This window comes from Microtus pennsylvanicus, chromosome 10 (genome assembly GCF_037038515.1).
Source record: "Microtus pennsylvanicus isolate mMicPen1 chromosome 10, mMicPen1.hap1, whole genome shotgun sequence".
In the NCBI taxonomy this organism is placed as follows: domain Eukaryota; kingdom Metazoa; phylum Chordata; class Mammalia; order Rodentia; family Cricetidae; genus Microtus; species Microtus pennsylvanicus.
Genome location: NC_134588.1, coordinates 92,195,062 through 92,212,932, shown reverse-complemented (window position 1 = coordinate 92,212,932; position 17,871 = coordinate 92,195,062).

Here is a 17,871-nt window from a genome sequence, read left to right as displayed (position 1 = left end):
CATGACATGTACTCTCTTATTTTAAAACAGAGTTATCTATTTTAAAACAAGAGTTGAATCTAAGTTACAAATACAGTATATTCTAAACAAGAGTTGAGTCACATATTTAGAAAATTATAGCAAATTATAATTATACATGCATAGATTTTTAATTATAAACCTTTTGTTCAAAGTTTTAAGCTAATTTTTGTTACAGATTTTACAGATTTTTTAAGCATACCAATGAATCCTGAGACAGAGTTTACAGCATAATCTTAAAACATTTTTGAGAGCAGAGCACAGAGAGAAAACAGAGATAAAAGATTTTTAAAGTGGGGAGGAGAGAAGACAGACTTTTGGAAGGGCAGAGCTGAGCAAGCAAATAGAAGAGATTTGGGGAACATCTGTTTGCACGTGGCAGAAGTTGTTACCATGTGAGGAGAATCTGAAAATCAAATGTGCCAATCTAGGGCCATTGATCTGTACTGAGGACAAAGGGTTTATAGTCCGAGAAGAAGGGGGTGTTGAAAAATGAAACTCCAATGGTGGGAATTTCTATAAGCTCCAGGAGGGGGCTAAGAGAGAGTGTGTAGTGATCTAGATGGGTCCAGGCTTATAAAAACTCGGCCTCGGAGGGCTTACGGAAGAGACGGACTAGTAGCGGGAGAGGAAGCTTTCTGAGGGAGCTGAAGGAGCAGGATTGCAGGCTGGGACAGCAGATTCCTAGGGCAAAGCGAGAGAAAGTGAGAGGGGAAAGGGATGTGGTGAGAACCATTAGTAGAGATACCCAGACTAGCAGGTCACAGTCGAAGATTCTAGACAAGCGCCCAGGCACGTGAAGTCTCTAGAAGTCCGAGAGACATTTGTGGCATAGACAAGGAGAAGAACGGTTAGAGCCATGGAGGGGAGAAGTAGCCGAGAAGGCTGACTCAGAATTTGGGGATCAAATCTGATGGATAGCAGGGGTCAGCAGAAACAAATGATCCGTACACACCTTAGGAGAGTCCCATCAGCAGCTTGGGTGGGAGATGCCGCGTTCCTCGGAAGGGAACTCATATACGCCGTATCAGATGAATGGAATAAATAAATAAAAAGGGAAGAACAGGATTGTTCCTAGGTATGGGGGAGGAGTTTATTGTAGATATGAAGGAGAGCACAGCCAGAGGCAGAAATATCTGGGAGAATCTAGAGTGAACAGGACCCTGAGCTGGGTCATGTGAGGAGAGGCGGGAGGGGAGACGGAAAAGGGGGAACCAAGTGTAGTAGCCAAGAGGGAAAATAGGGTAAAAAAAAGTTTAGGACTGAGAGATGCTGGGAGAACCTAATAGTTAGGTTCACTTTGCTATGTTAATAAGCACATCAGCCATTTGTCCCAGGTTTGAGACCTAACATTTAAGGCATAGGATCACAGGCTCTAGAGTTAGGACTTCCTCCAGGAAGCCGTAGCTGTTTAATCTGATTTTTATTTATTTATTTGTTTTAGATATTCTCTACACAATACAAAGTTGTCAAAGTTAACTATCTTGGTAGTAATAATTCACAGGAGAAATTCTACTTGTAATATAAATGATACAAAATAAAATGCATAATAGTAAGCATTAAAAAGTGTAGAAAATCAATATAAAGAAAAAATGCAAACCGGTGTGGGGAAGACATGCCATATTTATGGACGACAAACCTCAACTTGTTAAGAAGGGAAGAGGGATCCTAGAGAAGCTAAATAAGGAGAACCCAAAGAAAAACATATAGGCATCCTCCTGAATATTAACCTTCATCAGGCGATGAAAGGAGACAGAGACAGAGACCCACTTTGGAGCACCGGACAGAAATCTCAAGGTCTAAATCAGGAGCAGAAGGAGAGAGAGTACGAGCATGGAACTCAGGACCGCGAGGGGTGCACCCACACACTGAGACAATGGGGATGTTCTATCGGGAACTCACCAAGGCCAGCTGGCCTGGGTCTGAAAAAACCTGGGATAAAACCGGACTCGCTGAACATAGCGGACAATGAGGAATACTGAGAACTCAAGAACAATGGCAGTGGGTTTTTGATCCTACTGCAGGTACTGGCTTTGTGGGAGCCTAGGCAGTTTGGATGCTTACCTTACTAGACCTGGATGGAGGTGGGTGGTCCTTGGACTTCCCACAGGGCAGGGAACCCTGATTGCTCTATGGGCTGACAAGGGAGGGGAACTTGATTGGGGGAGGGGGAGGGAAATGGGAGGTGGTGGCGGAGAAGAGACAGAAATCTTTAATAAATAAATAAACGGAAAAAAAAGAAAAAATCATGAGATATAAAATAACACAAAAGAGAGAGCTGGAATGTGGCTCAGTGGCAGAAGACAAGCATCTGTGAAGCTTGGGTTCCATCCCTAGCGCCACCAAAACAAGAGAAACAGAGAACAAATTTAAAGCTTAAAAGTTGGGGGGGGGTACAAAATATCCTATGAATTCCTTTTCCCTACCTTATTAATTCTTATATTAAATACTTTTGATTATGTCAGGTTAAAAAAAAAGAAGGGAAGAAGAGAGGAAAGAAAAAGGAAGAGGTCAGTGTTTTTGTATTCTTTCACAAAATTGAGGTAATTTTCTTGAAAATCTCAAAGGGACTTTTTTGCAAGTTAGCGTAATTAGCATGAAAATCTACCAAGAACAACAGATAAGAATCAAGAAAATATTGAAAAGGGAGAATATTGCTGTGTTTACATATAAAGTGTTCCCCATAGGCTCAGGTGTCTGAACACTTGGTCCCCAGTTCCAACCCTATTTGGGAAAGTTTGGGGAGGTAGAGCCTTCTGGAGGGTGTGGGTTACTGTGCGGGACCTTGGGGTTTCATAGCCTGGCCCCCTCTTCCTGCAATCCCTCTGCTTCCTTTTGCAGCATTTGTGGGAGGGACTAGTTTCATTCACCTGCCACAACAGAGACACCTACCACTGCCCCCTCCCCTGACGGCCAGGGTGGACTGTATCCCCCTCAAACCATCCCCTCCTAAAGTTGCTTTTGTTGATTATTTTGTCACAGAAATGAGAAAAGAAACTAACACAGAGATGTACATTGTTGCATATTAAAATATGCCTCGTTAAAATCAAATTACACAGTCTTGTTACACAAGCATACAGATAAATCACAGGACCTAACAGGAAGCCCCATCACTTAAAATTAAGTTCACTTCCAATAGCCAATTAAAAAATATAATGTAACAGAGATTTAAATAAGAAAAACTAACAAGAGAAAAACAAATACATGCTTATTAATATGTATGCCTCATATAAACATAAGCAAAACCTCAGAAAAAAAATTAAATCTCACTTCAGCCAGGCAAGCTGATCGGCTAACGGCAGATCTTCACCTCTTCCTCCTCCGCTCCAAATCCAGCCGCCCCCTCCACCTCACCCTCCACTCTGTAGCAGATCCCTTGCTGTGCCCCCACTTCTCTCTGTGTCCATCAGTTATGCAGATCTTCTCCTCCCACCTTCCTCTCCACCCAGGCTGTTATCTTAGCCTCTAATTCCAGCAGGCATTCTCCAGGAACCACCAGCTAAGCCCGCCAGGGAAGCAAGAAGGCCAGCTAAGCAGGTAGTGAGCTTCAGGTCTTGGCTATCCTCCGTATCCAATCCTCCTGTCTCATCCCCAGCTCTGCAGCAGGCTACCTGCTGTGGCCTCCCCTCACTCTCTGCCCTCTTTCCCAGAGGACTGAGCAGATCCTGGTGGAACACCCTGCTTTCCTCCCACCCTTGGACCCCCTCAGTCTCCCCCAACATCAATGGTCTTAATTTCCCAATAATAAGACAGACTAACAGAATGGAAGAGAAAACAGGATCCATCCTTCTTCTGCATCCAAGAAACATGTCAACATCAACAAATAGACATCACCTCAGAGTGAAAGGATGAACAAAGGTATTTCAAGAAAATGGACCAAAGAAGCAAGTTGGTGTGGCCATTTTAATATCTGATAAAAGAGACTTCGAAGTAAAACTAACCGGAAGTGATAGGAAAAGACATTATTACATATTCATCCAAGGAAAATCCACCAAGGGGACATTGCAATTGTTAACATCTAGACACCAAATACAAGGGTACCTAACTTTGTAAAAGAAACACAAGTACAGCTTAAATCACAGATTGACCTTGGGACACCAATAGTGGAGACTTCAGTACCCCGTTCTCACCAATGGACAGGTCATCCAGACAAAAACTAAACAGAGAAATGCTGGAGCTAACCAACATATCAACCAAATGGGCCTAACGGGTATCTACACAACATTTCACACAAACTCAAAAGAATACACCTTCTTCTCAGCACCTCATGAATCTTTCTCCCAAACTGACCACATACTCCGACCAAAACAAGTCTCAACAGATACAAGAAAATTGAAATAACAGCCTGCATCCTATCTGACATCAACAACAACAGAAAACCTACGAGCGCATGGAAACCGAACAACTCACGACTGAATGAAAAGCGGGTCAAAACAGAAATTAAGAAAGAAATTAAACACTTTCTAGAATCGAGTGAAAAGTGAAGGGCTCTAACAGGCCAAGCAAGGCAAGCATAGCACCTTCAAGCCCTGCCCTCCCTCCTTCCACTCCCTTGCCAAGCCCTTGGAGTCCCTTATTTAGGCACTTCCACATTCCTAAGACCAGCTACCAAGGTCTGTTCCCTTATTTGGCTGCTTCCTTGTGCCTGACTCATTCCTGAGCCTGATCACCAACATCCAGCTATCAAAACATCAAGTTCTTGCAATCAAAAATCCACATTTGGCTTCCCTAACAGGCCCATCCAAGCTCACCAACTTGCCCTAGCTCCTTCGAACACAGACCTCCCCTTTTTGCCTTTAAAATCACTTCCGCAAAGCTATTTGCTGTTTCTGCCCAGTTCCTCTTCAGCCACCTTGTCTCTTTGCCTCACTTAATGCTTAATAAACAATCGCTTTGTGTTGGAAATTGGTGTTTGGTCTGTGCCTAATCCAGGTCCAGAAGGGAGTTCTCCTTAGTGCTCTGGTCTCTTTGAAAATGAATGCACAACATCCCCAAACTCGTGGCACACAATGAAGGTGGTTTTAAGAGACATAGCACTAAATGTCTACATATAAAAATTGGAGAGATCTCGTATTAGTAAAAGCTCTATTACAAAAAGAAGAAATCATACCCCAAAGGAGTAGGTGGCAAGAAATAAACTACAAGCTGAATCAATAAAATAGAAAGAAGCAACAACAACCAAAAAAAAAAAATACAAAGAATCAATGAAACAAAGAGTTGGTTCTTTGAGAAAATCAGTAAGACTGACAAACTCATAACCAAATTAACAAAATTAGAAAGGGGAATATAACAACAGACACTGAGGAAATCCAGAGAATCATAAGGACATTAAACTATGTGTCCACGGAATATTCTAGGTCTTCATTAACATCTGCTCACAGCCTCTACTCATTTATTCTATCTCTATTGCACTTCATCCCATGTCTCCTTAAAGCTGAGCATCGCTGACCCAAGTGTGTTGCTACCAGCAAACTCTCACTGAAGGGCTGAGAGATGGGTGTCATTACAGCACACAGCAGCCACAGGAAGCTCCCGCTGCTCAAGCTTCTCCAGAGATGCCACCCCGTCCTGAGTTCCTAACTGACTCCCCAACCCCCCTGTTCATATCTCACCTCTTTGCTTCCTGGCCCTCATCCTCCACAGTGTTGGGGTTTGAATCTGTCTCCCACAGACAGACCCATGTTTTGAGTACATATTCCCTGCCTGGTTTAAGAGTTGGGGTCTAGCTGGAGGAAGAAAGTAACTTGGGGTAGACTTTTGAAGGTCATGTCTGCTTCTGGCTTGGCCCATGGTGTGTCCTCATCTGTTCCATGTGACTAGCCACTGACAGAGCCATGCACTGTCCCACCACCCTGATCATAGTGAAGAGCAACCCTCTGAAATCATGAGCCGAAAAACTCCTTTTTCTCCTGGAGCTGTTCCTATCAGGCATTTGGTTACTGTAAAACAGAAGAAAGTAGTAAATGCGGTCTCTTGAGCTGCTCGTGTATCACTTAATATTTGGCTTGCTTTGAGAAAAGAAACTATAAAACGTTTTAGGTTCTTTTCTCCTTTCCATGTCCTGGTATAAGGGTGAGATCGGTCCACTCCTCAACTTCCTGAGGACTGTTAGGAGTGTCTCTAAGCTTAAAAAAAAAAAAAAAAACCTTTCTTGAGATGATTCTATCCTAAAAAGGCAGAAGCCCCTTCAATGCTGAGAACACACATGTGCACATATAGGTCTTTTCCTTTACATGTGCTTATGGTGAAGAAAACAAAGAAGGCTGGAAATGCATTCTCCAAAATACTAACAACAATTACTTCTGATTGTTGGGAGTACAATAACATTTTCTTTTCACTTTGTGCTAATATGGTTTTCCCAGGTCTTCCAAAATGAGTTTTTACTAATTTTATGAAAAACTGCGTTTTTTAAGCAATGAAATGTGACAACCAAAAAAAAAATCCTTTTTGTTCCAAAGTTTTGCTATTGAAATGCAAATGTATTTCATTCCATCGCTGCTTATTTCTCCTCCCAGTTCTCACTGATAGAAGCAAAAGCAGGTTTATAAACAGCTATAATTAATGTCTAACGTATGTATTTCAAAGAGGCCAACAGACAAAAATGAAACAAGAGCAGTTACTAACTAATGGGCAATCGATCCTTAGATCCAAAATATGGGTGCAGCCTGCCCGGAATTTATACCACGTATTTCCTGGATTTATACCACGCATCTCTCTTCAGTAGTATTCAATCACATGAGTTGACATCTGGCCAGATTCATGGCCCATGAATTTTAACAAGAGATAAAATTTGATAAAATCTATCAATCTCAATGTTTAGTTTTCCAAAAATATTTATGTCAGCCATTTATCTACATAAAATATGTAAGGGACCATCGACTCGGTCTGAGATCAAATATGTAGGAGATACATGTACTGCATTGGGAGTGTCCCAGCCGAACAGCATCCTACAAAGTTCATGCTACAGGGAACCTCAGAATGGGCCAGAAAATGGGTCTTTGTACATATACCTAGTTACGTCTTTAATTTAGTATAAATTTAGAAAAGAATCAATCCAAGATGAAGCAGGAAATATAGTTCATTGGCAGGCTAGACTAGAGTAAGAATCTACAGGCAACATGGAGTTCTTCCCTATGGAGCTGGGGAGGGGTGGAAGGGTTAAACCTCTGCTAATATTGAACAGGAGGAATTTTTCACTTGGGCCTAGCTCTGAGAGCCACTTAACTCACATGGTACATTTTCTCTCCTTGTGGGAATATCATACACACCCTCAACACCTCTGGCAACTGGACAGAAAATACTGAGGCCTTGGGTGTCATGACTGATGTGTAACTGAGAACAAGAAGCACTCTGGAGGGCAGTCAGCAAAGGGAGAGGTGTGCAGACGTTGGACTGAACACCGAACTCCCTACTACAGGCCCACCTGCATCAGTGTGATACACCATATTGGAACACTGAGCCAACAATGCATGAACCCCACCTCTGGACTGACAGGGTGGGAGGGTGAGAAGGAGAGAGAGGAGGGGTGAGAGAGAGGATGAGAAAGTTGGAGCCAGAAGTTGCTTTTATATTCAAAACATTCTGCATGGGAAGCATGTAATGTATAGACGATGATACTATGAAACTTCCCCACCTCCAAGGAGGCAGAAGCCAGGGGCCCTACAACTAGACAAAGAAGGGTGTTTAACTTGGTTGAGATGGCTCCAGGCTCTCGGGGAGGTTTAAGTCTAGCCTACCAGGTCAGTGAAGCTACCTGAGTTAGGACAATTATCTAGATTATTCCCTTTGTAGACTATTGCTAGTGTGGCCAGTGTGTTTGCTGACTTGTGTTTTTTTTTTCATTCCAAGTTAGATTTCCCTGTCATCTAGGCAGAACGTCTGTGAAATGATGCCATATATTCAAGGACCAAAGTTATTGGGTAGTAAGAAAAACATAACAAGGTGAAAATCCCCCTAGAGGAAAACAAACAAAACAAAACCCTTCTAAACAGCGACAGAGAGGAGAGGGTGTAACAGTGATGCTAGCGTTATCATTTTGGTCTTGGTGTGCATTTTGACAGCATCATTCTATCTACAAAGCCTGAAGGAGGATGGGAAAGCTCAGTGTCTGGACTGGGGAACTATTGGACACCATTTGCTGATGAAGGAAGGCAGAAAGACCAACAATCTTGAGGTCACGCAAGAGCACAAAGAGGAAGTGGAGGGAATTAGGACTAAACCATGTTTGAAACCAGAGTTACATGAGAGGGGACTAGCATTTGCTGGACATTTGCATATCAAAGATTCTACCCTGGATGCTTTCCCCTTAGTCTCTTAGTGATTCTTTTCCACTGGCCTTCCTAGTATTGAAGTGTACAGTCTTAAAGCAAGATCTCCCACTGAGCTCACCACCATTATGGGGCACACTGCCATTTTACAAAAGAAAGTCTAGAAAGGTCTAGTCCCCATCCCAAGGTCACCCAGCTGAATGGTAAAAGAGCCAGGAAGGGAAGAGTGCCCACTTCTTGGGGGAGGGCTCAACCCCATGCCATGTCTACCCTGTCCACCTTGCCAGTCTACAGGAGAGTTTTGAGGTTTGCTCTTACAGCAAGTACAGGCTTGGGTGGCATGGTGGCTCTTGGCACAGGCAGGAAGATTATGAGTTGAAGACCAGCCTGGACTACAAAGAGAAACTCTATACCAACAAACAGAAAGGTGGTGAATAGAGATTCTTGGTGGGTATCCCAAGCTACCCATCTCACTGTGTGCCTCAGACCAAGCCGCTCCCAGGCTGAATCACTCTAACCAGCCTTCTGTGCCCTGGGACTCCTTCTCTAGCCCAAACCTCTTTCCCATATTTCATTACCTGGTTTATCGTTCCTAGCTTAGGCTTCCTGGGCTCTTTGCTACACACACACACACACACACACACACACACACACAAACACACATTGCTGGGGCTAGAAAGGCAAGATGAAGAGGACTTGGGAAGCCCTTTCCATCCCTGAGACCTTGGCTCTTTCCCGTGTGACCAGGAGCTCCAAGCCTATAATTCTCAGACTCCAGTTGGACAGATGCTGCAAAGCAGGCAAGGGGGCCTCAGTATCTTCTATGTTAGGGGTGTGTATGTGTTTTCATGTGTATGCATGTATGGATGCATATATGTGTGTGTATACATGCGTGTTGGAGAACACAAATAAAATAATCCCACACTAGCTCAGAATTGAGTACTTTATTTAGGGGGAACTCACAGATCACAGTCCTCTGCACAAGTAGGTAACAAGAAATGAACCCAGCAGCAACAGCAGCAGCAGCAGCAAGGAGAGAGAGAGAGAGCTCGTGCGTTTTACATTTATTGCATTTATAGTATGAGACCACGCCCAAGTGGACTGGTTTCTCAAAGGCCATTGGCTGAAGGAGCTCCCACAGCACCTCTCCCTTTTGTCTAAATAAGAGAGTTCCAAACCAATACAAAACTATATATAGTAAGAAAAGTATAAAAATTAGTATTACAATCAACATAAACAATATCAAGCGAGAAACATATTTCTAAATGTTTCAATAATTATCCTATCTTAAAGAGTCTAAGTCTTGTATTAGAAATGGCTTGGCCAAGTCATGAGAGGAAAGTAACTACTACCCCCACTGAAAACCTAAGAAGGGAAATAATATTACTTAAGTAAACAGGAAGTGCAGTCAAGCAACTTCCAAAATGTGCAATAAAAGACAGAGACAACTGGCTACCTGGGCAATCACCCAAAGTCTCATTTGCAACATCGGAGCAACCAACTTTGGCTAAGGTCTAAAGTACTGACAGACCATTTTCAGAGGCAGGAAATTTTTCAAAACCTGTCTTGGCAAGGTTTGGCAGTCTTTTTTCTTGTATCTGCTTGACCAGCCCAGGCACTATGCATTTTGTCAGTAGTCAAGGCATAGGCAGTTCCTTGTCCAAAGGCCAGTTTTGCCAAGAAAAAAAAAAAAACCTCCTAGTGGAGAGTCTTCAGTGCTCAACATTCTCTCGGGGATAGATTGATGCTGCTAGGAGCAATCATGTCTCACGTCAGCAGAGCCCTAAATTTTCTAAATGCCACATTCTACAGTTTTTTGAAGTGGTTGGAGATTACCTATCTATGCAGAATACAATCTATATATCTAAAGAACCTAATTAGTCTAACTCTTAAGTATGACAAACATGGATGACTATTGACCTATAATTCTTAATACCTGTATACCTGTATAGCTTAAAGACTAAGACTTCATATTAGACTATTAAACAATCTTTAAACAACTGTGCATCAAATGAGGACCTCAAAATGTAAACAATGTATAAGTATCTTGATCAAAGGTAGAAATGTATAGTGCAATATGATAAATATATCCTAAAATTGTATCAATATACAAAATGTCTTGTTCTTTTTTTTAAGCCAGAGTATTTTTTTTCTTTGATTTATTTATTTATTATGTATACAGTGTTCTGTCTGTCTGTATGTTTGCAGGCCTGAAGAGGGTACCAGATCTCATTATAGATGGTTGTGAGCCACCATGTGGTTGCTGGGAATTGAACTCAGGACCTCAGGAAGAGCAGTCAGTGCTCTTAACCTCTGAGCCATCTCTCCAGCCCCTATACAAAATGTCTTAAACAGAGATAGAGGCATGCATGCATACAATATTACAAAATAACTTTGCATAAGTATACAAATGTTATAAAAAGAAATAGGAGCATATTCAATATAACAGATATAATTTGAATTTGTATCAATATACAGGAATCTATACCAGTGTAAATTGTCTATAAATAATAGCTCACAAGTATTATTAGTGTAAGTTTACACTAATCTATTATCCCATCCAATTTTCCCTTTTTTTCCTTTAGTATAATGCATGTGTGCAAGACAAAGATTGACATCAGCTGATTTTTTCCATCACTTTACACTTTTTGTTTGAGACACTGAACCCAGAGCGTTCAAATTCATCTAACTGGCTGGCCAGGGAGCCCCAAGGATCCTCCTGTCTCCACTTCCCCAGCTCTGGATTACAAGTCCATGCCACCACACCCAGTGATTTTGCAAATATTGGAGATGCAAACTCATGCTTGGGAAATAAATATTTAACCTAAGGAGGTATCTTTCCAGCCCTTATCAGGTATTTACCAATTCCTGCTGGCCATCACCCTCTAGCAGACCTGCCTGTCACTAGCTCCCATGTCCTCCCACCCCTAACATAGTTCATATCCTATCGTGTGTATCTCTCTCACCTGAGGGATTCTCACGATAACTTCCCCGGCCTTCAGTGCAGAAAGCCTGGCTCCTTGGCATAGCCTCCAGTTTTGCCCCTCTCTGTTCCTATTTCCCTCAGTTCCTCAGCTAGTCCCAGCTCGCTTCTCTGTTGCTGTAATCAAACAAGGACCAAAAGCAACCGCAACCATGGGGAGGAAATGGTTTTATTTGTTTTAGGGGTCACAGTCTGTCATCAAGAGGAAAACAAGATAGGAACTCAGGACAGGAACCTGGAAGCAGGAACTGAAGTAGAGGCTATGGAGGACTGCTTGCTGACTTGCTTCCCGTGGCTTGCTCAGCCTCCTTTCTCATACAACCCAAAACCACCCCGGGTGGCACTGCCCAGGATGGGCTGGGCCCTCACGCATCAACCAGCAATCAAGAAAATTCTTCACAGTCCTATCTGATGGAGGTAATTCCTCAACTGAAGTTCCCTTTCTCCAGGGACTGTAGCTGTGTCAGAGTGACAAAAGCTGACCTGTTCCCACATGCTGCAACACCCACCTGCCAAAACACCCACCTTCTGCAACACCCACCTGCAGCAACACCCACCTTCTGCAACACCCACCTGCTGCAACACCCACCTGCCAAAACACCCACCTTCTGCAACACCCACCTGCAACAACACCCACCTGCAGCCCCAAGCACCCTGTTTTTATGGCAATGGAGCTTTATATGTCCTTCCTTGACTTCTCCTCGGCCAACTCTTACATCCCTTGAAGACTTCTCTTCCTTGGAATGCCTGCCCTGCCCCAGCACCACCAGTCACAGCTGCCACCACCTTTCTGGGCACACCTCTGGCCCAGCGGTTGTCACTGTGTGCCAACAGCCTATTTGCTTTCTGTCTCTCCCACCAGACTTTGAGCTCCTTGAAGGCAGTGGCCACATATTACTCATTTCTGTCCCCAGACCTGGCTCCACCAAGCGTAAAAGATGAAGTCATAAATGAGCATAGGAAGGGTGTTATAGGGACACTTCTCCCTGTGACCTAGTGACAGGGCCAGTGCCCTTGGTGTTACCAGGATGGGGCACCCAGTAGTTAAATAGCCGAAGTTATCGCATGGTCCTGGGAGCTTCACACAATGGAGGAACTTGTTCTGCAGGATATGGTGATGTCTCCGGAAATCAATAAGCTCCCTCCATCTGTTTAAGCCTCATTCTACAGATAGATCTTGAACCTATTTCCTGCTGTGGACCAATCTTTTGGTACACTGTGACTATGTATTACTCTCATTGGCTAATAAAAAAGAAAAAAAACCTGACTGGTTTATAGCTAGGCAGGATAAGGTTAGGTGGGAGAACCAGACCAAAAAGATGCTGGGAAAAAGAAGGGTGGTCAGTCAGAAGAGACACCATGAGCCGCTGAATGTACAGGAAGGGAAGTATGTATATGAGGCAAACGAGCCTGGGGCAGCAGATAGAGTACTAGAAATGGGTTAATTTAAGTTATAAGACCTAGCTAAGCTGGGCGGTGGTGGCTCATACCTTTAATCTCAGCACTCACTTGAAAGGCAGAGGCAGGTGGACCTCTGTGAGTTCGAGGCCAGCCTGGCCTACAAAAGCTAGTTCCAGGACAGGCTCCAAAGCTACAGAGAAACCCTGTCTCAAAAACAAAACAAAGCTAGCTAAAAATAAGCCTAACCATTTAAATTTAATAATAAGTTTCAGTGTAGTTAATTTGGAGCTGGCTGGTGGGACTGAAAAGCCTACAATTCCCCTGATAAGATCCCCACCCTCCACCCCCAGACAGGGTTTTTCTGTTGCTTTGGAGCCTGTCCTGGAACTAGCTGGGATTAAAGGCATTGCCACCACCACCTGGCCCCTGATAAATTCTTCTGCTGGGAAGCAGTAGAGCCTGCCTCTCTCCACACCTTCTGCCTTATCACAGGGCACTTATCACCTCTGACACTTATTAGACAGCACTTTTAACCTCTGACACTGGGTAAGCATGGAGTCAGACCGGAAGTACCTGAAAACTTCAGCTGTATCCTGGTAGCTGTTCTCCCAACAGTCAGAACACTGCTTTCCGGTTAAACACCCTTGAAGCTACAGTTAGGTTGTTTCCTCTATATTGGGGGGAACTAAGGCGCCGGGGCACTCTGCCGCACATGCGCGCTAACAAAGATCTACCTCCTCCGAAGACTAACACTGTGGTTTTTACAGCGCATGGAAAGAAGGCTACAGGAAGAAATGGCCTAAAAGGTCCTTCATGATTTGGGAAGGCAAAGTGCCGCTTAACCCTACCCAATCTACCACTTAGCTCCTAAATGTTCACTAAAAAATTCTAAACTTGGGGCTGGAGAGAGGCTCAGAGGTTAAGAGCATTGCCTGCTCTTTCAAAGGTCCTGAATTCAATTCCCAGCAACCACATGGTGGCTCACGACCGTCTATAATGGGGTCTGGTGCCCTCTTCTGGCCTGCAGGCATACACACAGACAGAAAATTGTATAAATAATAAATAAATATATTTTTTTTAAATTCTAAAGTTCATAATTGGAAACCGCGGGGTTGCTTTCCCTCTTGGAACTGTCGGCCCCAAATGCTCTGGAGTGTTTGCTTTGCTTAATTTCGCTAAATAACCTGCTTAAACTGCATATGTCTCTCGACTGAATTCTCTCCTTCAAGAAGATAAAAAGCAATAGACCTTGAAACATCTCCAGTGCCAACACTTCTCCATCCCCAGGCTTTCGGTTGCTCCCATCTGTCAGGATGCGTCTCGTCTTCTGCCTATAGCTTGGACTGCCCCAGCGAGGCTCTTCTTTTCTGGGGACAGATGGGATACTTGTGCCCAAACTCAGAAGGTACAGGCTCCTAGACCACTTCCCTGTCATACTGTACCTGCCTTTGCTGCGAGCCGCTGGCCGGCTGCCCAGCGCCACCTGGTGGGCAGTGACCAGAAGCTTCACGCTGCTCCCCTCCAATCAGGCCTCCCAGTTTCCCTGCCCGCCTCTGCCATCCCTCTGGAAGGGAAGCCCTGGGGGACCCTAGTCTGTGGCTCCGCATCCCAGAGGGTACAGGGACTCCTGGCAGGTAGCCAGACTAGAATTTGGGGTTCCCTTGTCGAGAAAGAGCAGCCGCAGTGTAGAAAACTCTTCTTTTGTGCCCAGCCAACCAGTAGGGCCTGCTAGTCACACAGAAGGTGGGTCTCTTGTCCGTTTTTTGTGTCCTTCAGAGCCCTCCCGAGTAACTTTCCGGGGAGGGAAACGTTGACTCACCTACAGTGTACCTGAGGTATGGTTGCCTGAAGCCTGGATGGGCCAGAAGTCCCAGTTTCCTGTGCTTTGTTGTCTGGTCCAGACCTGGATGGTTTTAGACCCTGCTTCTGCAGCTGGAGATCCAGGAAGGAGGTGAGAGGCGATGAGCCTTAAGGTCAGAAAGACCTTTAGCCCATCAGTTTGGCCACTTAAAACAATACAGTTAGTCCGGGACCTCCTTTCAGCCGTCCAGGGCCCAGCATAGAGTTTGGCCTCTGGAGAAGAGAGGAATTCTCTCCCTCCGGCAGGCCTTGCATTGCCTCTTTATAGTGAATTTAGAACTCCGAATTTGGAAAGGTAACTTGTGGTTCGTTACGCTGTTCATGGGCCTAGGACACTCGGTATTCGTGGGTTCCTTACTCTGTTAACAAAAAAAAAAAGTATTCTATTTTAGTTACATGTTAGTATAAAGACAGATGTAATCTAGGCTGGGGTCGTGGTTGAGTACTCATTATTATACTTATTTTTTCTTTTTACTTAAAATCACATCAAACATCTTTATGATCCCCAGAAAGCCCAGTGGCCACTAGACCGCATGTTAAATGAGTGTGGCCCACAAATCCTGTGTCAGCACACTTGCGCCCCCTGCCGGCAGAAGCAGCAATAGCCGTCTCTAGGATCACCCCAAAGCCCAAGGTGACTCTTAATGCTAGCCTCTCTCTCACAGAAACCCACAAAATAGCCAGAACATCCACGATCCAATCAGACAACCAGTCCTTGGCTTGTTAGTTCCAGAATCTAAAGATTCCTCTGACCTTGTGATAAGAGCACGTGGAATTGGAGAGGGATTTTATGGTTCTAAAACTGCACGTGATAGCCAAGCACTTGAGAGGCTGAAGCAGGAGGATCATGAAGAAAAAGTCAGCTAGACTACATAGTAGGCCGTGTCTTATCTATAACTAGGAATTCAAAAGAGGGGTAAAAAAAACTAAATGGGGGTGGATCCACACAACTTTGATGACCCACCTAATCAATCTCGAAAGCGGTCAGCACCGAAAGGCCTCATACCAAACACTCCCCCTTCGTGGAAGCCTCTGCTTGGCAGCCCACACAGCTATTCAGCAAACGGGAACTTTTCTAAGCAAAATATTTTTCTAATCAACAAATCAAAGCATTGGCTCGACGGCTGGCAAGTTATGAAAACATCTGTATTTACCGATTTAACTGTTTTAACCACATTAACAGAATCCTTGCATAAGCACGTCACTCGGTGGGATTTTACAAATTTCGTCTGGATCACTTTTATACATAGAGCAAATAAATATTACATTTAAAACTGAAGTGAACTTTTCGGCATGTTAAATGATAAAAGGGATTGCTTTGCATCCCGTGAGTTTCTTAACCTCAAAGAGGGAAATATCAAGTTCCCCCTACGTGGGACAGGTGCACCTGCGGGAGATTAGGAGCCGAGCGCCTTGTTTCACATAAACAGTTGTATTGTATCCCGAAATTGTGAAACTTAGAGAACCCAACCACACGGGCCTCTTAAGCCCTCAGTCCCCACCCCCACCCCCTTTTTTTAACGAAAGCTTAAACTAGTGAGTATTTTTCAAATGTTTCTAAGTCACAAGAAATACTGCTGCTGGGTGAAATAATCACAGTTAATGGTGACGGTTAGTCTTCGTTTGCACGTACCGTTTCAACATTCATCTTCACGGCAGAGTGTAATCGATGTTGTTACGTCAAAGCCAGGGATATGGCAGTTAAGCAATGTACGCGGAATCTCTCTCTTCAATCCTTCAAAGTCCCCTCGGTGAAGCAGAAGGAGGCTTGGCTGGCTACATGAAGACGGGAGTAGGGGGGAGGGGAGTGGGGGGCAGGTAGTAGGGGGGTCTCAGAGCCACATACTGCTTCTATCCAGGAGGCTAGCTTTAAATCGCCCTTTATTCCCCTGTTCAAAACTGATTTCAGAGTGGTGGGACTCTGAAACACAGCCTGCTGCTACACAGAGAGGACCAAGAGACTCTCCATCCTGTCCAGTAACTGATGGAAGCAGATGCAGTGATCCGCAACCACGCACTGGGCTGAGCTCCTGGAGTTCAGCTGAAAAGAGGGATCCTATGAACAATGGGGATCAAGATGGCGATGGGGAAAACCACAGAGACCGCTGACCCGAGCTAGTGGGAGTTCATGGACTTTGGACTGACACCCGAGGAACCTGTGTGAGCCCGAACTAGGCCCTCTGAATGGGTGTGATGGTTATCTGGCTTGATCTGTTGGGATGGCCCCTAGCGGTGGAACCAGGACTTATCCCAGTGCATGAACTGGCTTTTTGGAACCATTACCTATGGCAGGATACCTTTCCCAGCCTGATTTTGAGTGAGGGGCTTGGTCATGCTTCACCTTGGTATCCCAGACTTTAATAACTCCCCAAGGGAGGCTGATACCCTCTGAGGAGTGGATGGGGGTTAGGATGGAGGGAGATCAGGAAGTAGGAGAAGGGAAAGGAGAGGGAACTAGGGTTGGAATGTAAAATGAAAAAAATTAAATAAAAAAATTATCCTAAGGCCTCAAAAAAAAACCCGATTTCAACTAAGTTTTACATTTATTACTACCCAAGCAACTTTTTGAATTTTCTACCACTGTTTATAGCATGATGTTTTAAAATATTTTTGTGTTTCTCTTGGATTCCCCGAAATTCATGCCGGGAGTCTAAGGAGTCTGCGGTTTTCCCTTAATGATGGAATTCCAAGTAAAAAAAAAAAAAAAAAAAAAACAGCTGGAGACACACTTACAATAATGTAGCCTCTAGCGCCATCTACTGGTACATATGCGGTATTGCAGCCATCTAGGGTTGGAAAGAAAAGAAGCAGGTTGGTGCTAAATATCTCCTTTGTGAGTCAAAATAACAGAAATTCTTTTCCTGCAGAGAAAGCAGAAAGATAACCTTGACGGACATCTCCTAGCACTTCCAAAGTGCTTAGTCCTGGTTCTGGTTTCCATAATTAGCTGTATAGAGTTGGTAGGTAACCCTGTCTCCAGAACCCCATCTTGGTTCATAGAGAGAGGCTTTTTAATTCTCTTCCTCAAAACACTAAGATCACTGCCCTGGCCCTCTGCTAGGCCATCAGTTGTGACGTCCTCTCCAGACCCAAATTTAGGCATGTCTTATCTCTTTCACATACAAATTGTTTTGAATAAGGCTCCTTTTTCACAAAGAATTCCACAACAATAAATTTCATATATGTATGTATATGTAGTTTCTGTTCTACAGACATGGTCAACCCGTAACAACATTTACCGTGCCTACAACTTTTTAAGACTCCGCACTAAATCTTTATGAGCTATAAAAGCAGGAGCCGCAGCTAAGAACTTGGGCCGTGGTTGTGGAATAAAGCAAACAC